Source organism: Coregonus lavaretus (assembly GCF_964263955.1).
Source record: "Coregonus lavaretus genome assembly, contig: HAP1_SCAFFOLD_4792, whole genome shotgun sequence".
NCBI lineage: Eukaryota > Metazoa > Chordata > Actinopteri > Salmoniformes > Salmonidae > Coregonus > Coregonus lavaretus.
In genome coordinates this window covers 37501-43399 of record NW_028156334.1, presented here as the reverse complement: position 1 = coordinate 43399, position 5899 = coordinate 37501, and positions in this window count along the sequence as shown.

Sequence of the window (5899 nt, the reverse complement as noted above, 5' to 3'; positions counted from 1 at the left end):
AGCCCTAGTGTAGACCAGTATAGAGACTAAAGACCTGAACCTGTTCAGTAGAGTCCAGCCCTAGTGTAGACCAGTATAGAGAGACTAAAGACCTGAACCTGTTCAGTAGAGTACACCAGTGTAGAACAGCCCTAGTGTAGACCAGTATAGAGACTAAAGACCTGAACCTGTTCAGTAGAGTACACCAGTGTAGTACAGCCCTAGTGTAGACCAGTATGGAGACTAAAGACCTGAACCTGTTCAGTAGAGTACAGCCCTAGTGTAGACCAGTATAGAGAGACTAAAGACCTGAACCTGTTCAGTAGAGTACACCAGTGTAGTACAGCCCTAGTGTAGACCAGTATAGAGACTAAAGACCTGAACCTGTTCAGTAGAGTACTCCAGTGTAGTACAGCCCTAGTGTAGACCAGTATAGAGACTAAAGACCTGAACCTGTTCAGTAGAGTACAGCCCTAGTGTAGACCAGTATAGAGACTAAAGACCTGAACCTGTTCAGTAGAGTACACCAGTGTAGAACAGCCCTAGTGTAGACCAGTATAGAGAGACTAAAGACCTGAACCTGTTCAGTAGAGTACAGCCCTAGTGTAGACCAGTATAGAGACCAAAGACCTGAACCTGTTCAGTAGAGTACACCAGTGTAGTCCAGCCCTAGTGTAGACCAGTATAGAGACTAAAGACCTGAACCTGTTCAGTAGAGTACAGCCCTAGTGTAGACCAGTATAGAGACTAAAGACCTGAACCTGTTCAGTAGAGTACAGCCCTAGTGTAGACCAGTATAGAGAGACTAAAGACCTGAACCTGTTCAGTAGAGTACACCAGTGTAGTACAGCCCTAGTGTAGACCAGTATAGAGACTAAAGACCTGAACATGTTCAGTAGAGTACACCAGTGTAGAACAGCCCTAGTGTAGACCAGTATAGAGACTAAAAACCTGAACCTGTTCAGTAGAGTACACCAGTGTAGTCCAGCTCTAGTGTAGACCAGTATAGAGACTAAAGACCTGAACCTGTTCAGTAGAGTACAACAGTGTAGGACAGCCCTAGTGTAGACCAGTATAGAGAGACTAAAGACCTGAACCTGTTCAGTAGAGTACAGCCCTAGTGTAGACCAGTATAGAGAGACTAAAGACCTGAACCTGTTCAGTAGAGTACACCAGTGTAGAACAGCCCTAGTGTAGACCAGTATAGATACTAAAGACCTGAACCTGTTCAGAAGAGTACAGCCCTAGTGTAGACCAGTAGAGAGACTAAAGACCTGAACCTGTTCAGTAGAGTACAGCCCTAGTGTAGACCAGTATAGAGAGACTAAAGACCTGAACCTGTTCAGTAGAGTACAGCCCTAGTGTAGACCAGTATAGAGAGACTAAAGACCTGAACCTGTTCAGTAGAGTACAGCCCTAGTGTAGACCAGTATAGAGAGACTAAAGACCTGAACCTGTTCAGTAGAGTACAGCCCTAGTGTAGACCAGTAGAGAGACTAAAGACCTGAACCTGTTCAGTAGAGTACAGCCCTAGTGTAGACCAGTATGGAGAGACTAAAGACCTGAACCTGTTCAGTAGAGTACACCAGTGTAGTCCAGCCCTAGTGTAGACCAGTATAGAGACTAAAGACCTGAACCTGTTCAGTAGAGTACACCAGTGTAGTACAGCCCTAGTGTAGACCAGTATAGAGAGACTAAAGACCTGAACCTGTTCAGTAGAGTACAGCCCTAGTGTAGACCAGTATAGAGACTAAAGACCTGAACCTGTTCAGTAGAGTACACCAGTGTAGAACAGCCCTAGTGTAGACCAGTAGAGAGACTAAAGACCTGAACCTGTTCAGTAGAGTACAGCCCTAGTGTAGACCAGTATAGAGACTAAAGACCTGAACCTGTTCAGTAGAGTACACCAGTGTAGAACAGCCCTAGTGTAGACCAGTAGAGAGACTAAAGACCTGAACCTGTTCAGTAGAGTACAGCCCTAGTGTAGACCAGTATAGAGACTAAAGACCTGAACCTGTTCAGTAGAGTACACCAGTGTAGTACAGCCCTAGTGTAGACCAGTATAGAGAGACTAAAGACCTGAACCTGTTCAGTAGAGTACACCAGTGTAGTACAGCCCTAGTGTAGACCAGTATAGAGACTAAAGACCTGAACCTGTTCAGTAGAGTACAGCCCTAGTGTAGACCAGTATAGAGACTAAAGACCTGAACCTGTTCAGTAGAGTACACCAGTGTAGTACAGCCCTAGTGTAGTCCAGTATAGAGAGACTAAAGACCTGAACCTGTTCAGTAGAGTACTCCAGTGTAGTACAGCCCTAGTGTAGACCAGTATAGAGACTAAAGACCTGAACCTGTTCAGTAGAGTACAGCCCTAGTGTAGACCAGTATAGAGACTAAAGACCTGAACCTGTTCAGTAGAGTACACCAGTGTAGAACAGCCCTAGTGTAGACCAGTATAGAGAGACTAAAGACCTGAACCTGTTCAGTAGAGTACAGCCCTAGTGTAGACCAGTATAGAGACCAAAGACCTGAACCTGTTCAGTAGAGTACACCAGTGTAGTCCAGCCCTAGTGTAGACCAGTATAGAGACTAAAGACCTGAACCTGTTCAGTAGAGTACAGCCCTAGTGTAGACCAGTATAGAGACTAAAGACCTGAACCTGTTCAGTAGAGTACAGCCCTAGTGTAGACCAGTATAGAGAGACTAAAGACCTGAACCTGTTCAGTAGAGTACACCAGTGTAGTACAGCCCTAGTGTAGACCAGTATAGAGACTAAAGACCTGAACCTGTTCAGTAGAGTACACCAGTGTAGAACAGCCCTAGTGTAGACCAGTATAGAGAGACTAAAGACCTGAACCTGTTCAGTAGAGTACAGCCCTAGTGTAGACCAGTATAGAGAGACTAAAGACCTGAACCTGTTCAGTAGAGTACAGCCCTAGTGTAGACCAGTATAGAGACTAAAGACCTGAACCTGTTCAGTAGAGTACAGCCCTAGTGTAGACCAGTATAGAGAGACTAAAGACCTGCACCTGTTCAGTAGAGTACACCAGTGTAGAACAGCCCTAGTGTAGACCAGTATAGAGACTAAAAACCTGAACCTGTTCAGTAGAGTACACCAGTGTAGTCCAGCTCTAGTGTAGACCAGTATAGAGACTAAAGACCTGAACCTGTTCAGTAGAGTACACCAGTGTAGGACAGCCCTAGTGTAGACCAGTATAGAGAGACTAAAGACCTGAACCTGTTCAGTAGAGTACAGCCCTAGTGTAGACCAGTATAGAGAGACTAAAGACCTGAACCTGTTCAGTAGAGTACACCAGTGTAGAACAGCCCTAGTGTAGACCAGTATAGATACTAAAGACCTGAACCTGTTCAGTAGAGTACAGCCCTAGTGTAGACCAGTAGAGAGACTAAAGACCTGAACCTGTTCAGTAGAGTACAGCCCTAGTGTAGACCAGTATAGAGAGACTAAAGACCTGAACCTGTTCAGTAGAGTACAGCCCTAGTGTAGACCAGTATAGAGAGACTAAAGACCTGAACCTGTTCAGTAGAGTACAGCCCTAGTGTAGACCAGTATAGAGAGACTAAAGACCTGAACCTGTTCAGTAGAGTATAGCCCTAGTGTAGACCAGTAGAGAGACTAAAGACCTGAACCTGTTCAGTAGAGTACAGCCCTAGTGTAGACCAGTATGGAGAGACTAAATACCTGAACCTGTTCAGTAGAGTACACCAGTGTAGTCCAGCCCTAGTGTAGACCAGTATAGAGACTAAAGACCTGAACCTGTTCAGTAGAGTACACCAGTGTAGTACAGCCCTAGTGTAGACCAGTATAGAGAGACTAAAGACCTGAACCTGTTCAGTAGAGTACAGCCCTAGTGTAGACCAGTATAGAGACTAAAGACCTGAACCTGTTCAGTAGAGTACACCAGTGTAGAACAGCCCTAGTGTAGACCAGTAGAGAGACTAAAGACCTGAACCTGTTCAGTAGAGTACAGCCCTAGTGTAGACCAGTATAGAGACTAAAGACCTGAACCTGTTCAGTAGAGTACACCAGTGTAGAACAGCCCTAGTGTAGACCAGTAGAGAGACTAAAGACCTGAACCTGTTCAGTAGAGTACAGCCCTAGTGTAGACCAGTATAGAGAGACTAAAGACCTGAACCTGTTCAGTAGAGTACACCAGTGTAGTCCAACCCTAGTGTAGACCAGTATAGAGACTAAAGACCTGAACCTGTTCAGTAGAGTACAGCCCTAGTGTAGACCAGTATAGAGACTAAAGACCTGAACCTGTTCAGTAGAGTACACCAGTGTAGTACAGCCCTAGTGTAGACCAGTATAGAGAGACTAAAGACCTGAACCTGTTCAGTAGAGTACACCAGTGTAGTACAGCCCTAGTGTAGACCAGTATAGAGACTAAAGACCTGAACCTGTTCAGTAGAGTACACCAGTGTAGAACAGCCCTAGTGTAGACCAGTATAGAGAGACTAAAGACCTGAACCTGTTCAGTAGAGTACAGCCCTAGTGTAGACCAGTATAGAGAGACTAAAGACCTGAACCTGTTCAGTAGAGTACAGCCCTAGTGTAGACCAGTATAGAGAGACTAAAGACCTGAACCTGTTCAGTAGAGTACACCAGTGTAGTACAGCCCTAGTGTAGACCAGTATAGAGACTAAAGACCTGAACCTGTTCAGTAGAGTACACCAGTGTAGTACAGCCCTAGTGTAGACCAGTATAGAGACTAAAGACCTGAACCTGTTCAGTAGAGTACACCAGTGTAGAACAGCCCTAGTGTAGACCAGTATAGAGAGACTAAAGACCTGAACCTGTTCAGTAGAGTACAGCCCTAGTGTAGACCAGTATAGAGAGACTAAAGACCTGAACCTGTTCAGTAGAGTACAGCCCTAGTGTAGACCAGTATAGAGAGACTAAAGACCTGAACCTGTTCAGTAGAGTACACCAGTGTAGTACAGCCCTAGTGTAGACCAGTATAGAGACTAAAGACCTGAACCTGTTCAGTAGAGTACACCAGTGTAGAACAGCCCTAGTGTAGACCAGTATAGAGAGACTAAAGACCTGAACCTGTTCAGTAGAGTACAGCCCTAGTGTAGACCAGTATAGAGAGACTAAAGACCTGAACCTGTTCAGTAGAGTACAGCCCTAGTGTAGACCAGTATAGAGACTAAAGACCTGAACCTGTTCAGCAGAGTACAGCCCTAGTGTAGACCAGTATAGAGAGACTAAAGACCTGAACCTGTTCAGTAGAGTACAGCCCTAGTGTAGACCAGTATAGAGAGACTAAAGACCTGAACCTGTTCAGTAGAGGACACCAGTGTAGTCCAGCCCTAGTGTAGACCAGTATAGAGAGACTAAAGACCTGAACCTGTTCAGTAGAGTACAGCCCTAGTGTAGACCAGTATAGAGACTAAAGACCTGAACCTGTTCAGTAGAGTACACCAGTGTAGTACAGCCCTAGTGTAGACCAGTAGAGAGACTAAAGACCTGAACCTGTTCAGTAGAGTACAGCCCTAGTGTAGACCAGTATAGAGAGACTAAAGACCTGAACCTGTTCAGTAGAGTACACCAGTGTAGTACAGCCCTAGTGTAGACCAGTATAGAGACTAAAGACCTGAACCTGTTCAGTAGAGTACACCAGTGTAGTACAGCCCTAGTGTAGACCAGTATAGAGAGACTAAAGACCTGAACCTGTTCAGTAGAGTACACCAGTGTAGTACAGCCCTAGTGTAGACCAGTATAGAGACTAAAGACCTGAACCTGTTCAGTAGAGGACAGCCCTAGTGTAGACCAGTATGGAGAGACTAAAGACCTGAACCTGTTCAGTAGAGTACAGCCCTAGTGTAGACCAGTATAGAGACTAAAGACCTGAACCTGTTCAGTAGAGTACACCAGTGTAGTACAGCCCTAGTGT